We start from the raw sequence: 4,665 nt of genomic DNA on the forward strand, positions 1-4,665 counted from the left end.
GAGGAAAAGTTATCTTAAACTGCTTTAGAGGATTCCATGAAGAGTAAGTTTTTCTTTTTTGATATATCTGACTTTGTTATTTCTCCTTCTGAGGAAAAGAACAGCTTTTAGCTTGGTTTCCTGATTACTTAACTAAAATCTCACAGCAAAAGCTTTGTATGTAATATGGTGAAAATAAGGGAAGTGCTGAATGTCAGCACTAAGTACTATGAGTTGATGAAGAATGTTAATAATGGGTGATGAATATGATACTATCATATAGTAGTTTCATTATGTTTCCTGATACTGACACCTATGTATCCTTAAGTATATTTTATTTATACTATATCTCAATTGAAAAAGGACTTGAAGTTTTAAATTGTCTTGACACATTAAAATACTATATAATAAAAGGCTAATATGCAAATCGACTGAACAGTGGAACAATCAGTCGCTATGACACACACTGACCACCAGGGGAGTGCCGCTCAGCCAGAAGCTGGACTCACGGCTGGCGGGCACAGCAGCGCTGGTGCTAAGGATGTCCGACTGCCGGAGCGGGCTTAAGCCATCAGTCAGACATCACTTGAGGGCTCCCTGACTGCAAGAGGGCGCAGGCCAGGCTTAGGGACCGCCCCTCCCCCCCCCCCCCCCCCCCCCGCCACCAAGTGCAAGAGTTTCGTGCACCAGACAGACCTCTAGTATTTTATAATGTTAGCAGTCCATTATTTTATGATTAACTCCTGCTTTGAAACACTAGAAAGAAGGGGAGAGAAAAGGAATGTTCTCACTTATTCATATCCCATATTGAAGAAGTAAAAGACTGTACCAACAGAGTGAAGCTATGAAAAAAGAGATCTAACAGTAACCTGAAATAGCACTAATTAAAATTGGAACTCTGTATACAGGGGAATTGTTAAATTTTATGCCCACTGAAATAGCAAAATAATTATACCTTAGTTACAAAAATAAAGAATGCCTTATTTTTATCATATTTTACAACATCCTATAAAAAAGATGAATAGCTGCAATAAAATGCATTAGGCAAATGTGGCTCTAGTACTTGCTTCGAATGCCAGCTGGATCTGTAATTACATTTTTGGGGAGATGAAGACTTGAATGGTTTCATAGAATGTGGTATGTAATATTACCTGCCAGCAGTGCTATTTATAGACACTCTTAATTAACAAGGATGTGTCAATATATTTAATCTATAATTTTAAAGTATATTAATAAAACACATTAAAGATTTATATCCTTAAATATAAAATAACTTTTTATTAAGTAGTAGGATATCTATCCTTATATTAGATATCCTTATGAAAGGAGATAGATATACAACATCTAAACTCACCCAATGATACGTTTTTATTTTTTTTAGAGAGAGGAAGGCAGAGAGAAACATCGATCAGTTGCCTCTTGTACACACCACAACAAGAGATGGAACCTGCAGCCTTTTGGTGTATGGGACAACGCTCCAACCAACTGAGCCACGCAGCCAGGCACTTTATACATCATTTTTTAATGTAAGATTTGATTTTTATCACATTGCCTTTAACCAAAAATAGAAGCCAGTTCCTGAGAAATAAATCACAGGTTAGAGGTTAGAGAAGAGTTTTAAAAATAGTTTAATCAGTAGTTCTGTTCTTTCTCTTATTAGCATAGATACTGAACAAATTTACTTGCCATTTAAATCTATAATTGAGAGACAAGAAAGCATTTTGGCAGGTGAAAAAGGACAATCAATTGAAAATTAGACGCAAGAGAAATCCCTTCAAAGCCAACATGCTAAATTTTCATATCGTTCAAGATTGTGAGTCTCAGATCTGCGTTAAAGGCCAAAAGATGATACTGATTTGCAACTGCCAAGCTATGTCTAAGGAAGTCACTTTTAAAGGAGAATGACAGTGAAAGCAATTTTAGGGGTCACCCTCCTCTGGTGTATTTGAAAAGGGAAGTGGGTTAGTCTCACACTCTCCAGTTATCCCCATAACCGCTCCCCACCACCCCCTCTGCTGTCAGCTCTGTGCACTGTCCCCTTGACAGACAGAGTTCAAAGGAAAGCCAAGCTGGCTGTCCTGGACACTGTGCCGTGTCGGCCAGCTGACCTCAGCGGAAGGGGAAGTTGACGATGCTGCCCCTTCTCTCTCACCTGAACTTTATTCTCAACATATTGAAACCTCCACTTTACTGAAAAATCAGGAATATCTACAATGTATTGTGTGTAGGAGGGAGGCGATATTGAAACCTCCACTTTACTGAAAAATCAGGAATATCTACAATGTATTGTGTGTAGGAGGGAGGCGATATCTTTAAAACTGTATGCTAAATGTGACATTTTTGGGAGTGAAAAGGAAAAGCAATTATGGAAAACTCCCCTTCCTAGCTTTTACCTTTCTGACAGAGGGAACTTCTGTTCCTCATCTTTCCTGTGCAAGTCGCCACCCCGCTTCAAGAGGTTCTGGTTCCTGAACCTCCAGAGGAACTTCCGGCCTGGGAATCTGGCTTTCTCCTCAAGCCCTGTAAGTCACCCACCCCCCTAATTTGATTCCTGAGTATAGAATAATACCACCACCTCAGTGGGAGTCAGCAGGAGACTGTAGCTAGGAAGTGGCCTGGTGCTCAGGACCCCCTACCCCTGTGAGATGTGCTTTCTTAGCCTTTCAAAAAAAAAAAAATTTACACTCACACACAGTTCTCAGTTCTCATAAGGTGAATGTAACACGTTTTTCCATAAATGAAACATTTTCCCAATGAGTACAGTAAATCATATTGTTAAACTCAGTAAGGTCAGTTCTCTTTGTTCAAACTTCTTTTCTCCAGACAATGCTCCGAGCATTGGTTTTCAGTGCCACTTGGGACCCCTGGAGGTTCATCAGGCCAAGCTGTTGTAAGGTAAGCACTGAGATGTTATTGCCCTTGCTACTGTCATTCTTTTACGAGTGCACAGTGAAATTCTCCAGAGCCTCTCTTGCCATCATCATCCTGACAGCGAATGGAATATATGCTTGTGGACCCTGTGTCTTCTAAAATCTTCCAAAGTAAGCTCTTTGGGGTCCTTTTTTTACACTCTTAAAAGTTAATAAGGTCCTGAGACCTAACTTTTGACAACCCCTCAAAACCATAGATTGGTCCACCCCCGACAGACGCTCTTCAGGTACATCACAAACACTGGGAGTTTTACAGTTACAGCTCGTCCTTGCCTTGAGCATATTGAATACCTGGCCGGATGTCCTTCCCCATAAAACGTTCTAAACAGAGGCTAGCAGTGCAGTTTCCCTTTAGCCCAGAACTGGGATTTTTATTTTCTCCTACCTCCAAAGTTGCGATTTTCTTCCCCCAGGAGGCATCTATATCTAAACATTGTGTGTAGTTTCAGAATAAATAAACATACATATATTATATAGAAAGTCTTATTGTTAAAACTGATCATTCTTAGATTTTATATATAGGTAATCGAGGAATTTCTGTAGATGTTATGCCATTTCTGTAATAGATAAGCATTTACACTCTACAAAACGATAGCAGGTCTAAGGACATATATAGCCCTTTAATTTACTAGAGAAGAAAAGTTAAACCAAAGAAAGCTGTTTTTAAAAATTCCAGAATGAGCTTTAACAGGTTAACGACTAAGAAACTATCAGAGCTGTCATTTGCTGTGAAGTTTGAGAGCAAACAACCAGTCACCACTGACCATTCAATTATAGCTTAATAGTCAGTGCAAACTTTTGCTTTTTAGTTTTGAATTTTTATTGGATTCCTTGTCTTTTATCTACCTTAAAAACAGCAGGAAGGGAAAAAAGCCGAACTTATCAATAGGCTAAAATTTGTCTGTAAAGTTGATTTCTGGTATTTCTATTCTATATGGCTTCTGTGGGTCCTATTACTTACTTAGAAAGCACTTCTCTTCTTAACTACAGGACCTACCTATTATTTTATCCCAGATCCCCAGAGGCAAAGCATAGCTTAAGAACTCATAAAACCCAGCTTCTTACTCACATGCTCTTTACCACTTTGAAAGTTACTTCCTCATGCCAGATATACTGCTAAATGTGGTTCACAACCAAAAAAATAATAGGTCAATTACAAAAAGACTTAGGGTATTTATCTGTTGTTTTTCTTAGGACATAACATCTATAAAGGAAAAAAAGATCATGAATATTAGAAATAAACATTTAAAACTACAAAAAATGTTACCCAGATAAATGTAAAATACTTTTCATGTTACCCTCAAATACCTTGCTTTAGTTAAAAGTCATTATCCCTGCAGTGCAATAGATCCAAAGAACACAAAACTGATCGTCCAATATTGTTCACATGATATAGCTAGAAACATATCTAAGTCTCTTAAATCATGTCTGCGTGCCCAATGAGAGGGAGGGAATGACAGAGAGTGAGTTAGTTTTAGGAGTAGGAAAACAGTGAAGCAATTGGCTAGCTATGCTTTTTAGATCTAGTCTTTGAAGTTCCAAGATAATAAACAAAACAGACTAGACAGAGCCTATTCTCTAAGCTGAGTAAGAGAACAAAATAATCCCAATGTTACAACAAAGAAAATAGCTGCTGAAGTTAGATATTATTTATTCCTCTTACAGCAGCATTAGGTAATGAAAGTTTATATAGATGAATAAACCATTCATTTTGGAAAGAAAAGCATACATTACATCAAAATCTAACACAGAAAAA

General features: G+C 38.0%; 1 long non-coding RNA gene across 1 annotated transcript; it reads left to right on the forward strand.

Annotated features, from left to right (window-relative positions):
- Positions 1–2,874, forward strand: LOC307114544. Its single transcript, XR_013815021.1, has 4 exons — positions 1–43; positions 1,361–1,505; positions 2,384–2,501; positions 2,803–2,874. It is a non-coding gene; the product is annotated as an uncharacterized lncRNA (long non-coding RNA).
- The last annotated feature ends 1,791 nt before the right edge of the window (positions 2,875–4,665 follow it).

This window comes from Cnephaeus nilssonii (genome assembly GCF_951640355.1).
Source record: "Cnephaeus nilssonii genome assembly, chromosome: 2".
Taxonomy (NCBI): domain Eukaryota; kingdom Metazoa; phylum Chordata; class Mammalia; order Chiroptera; family Vespertilionidae; genus Cnephaeus; species Cnephaeus nilssonii.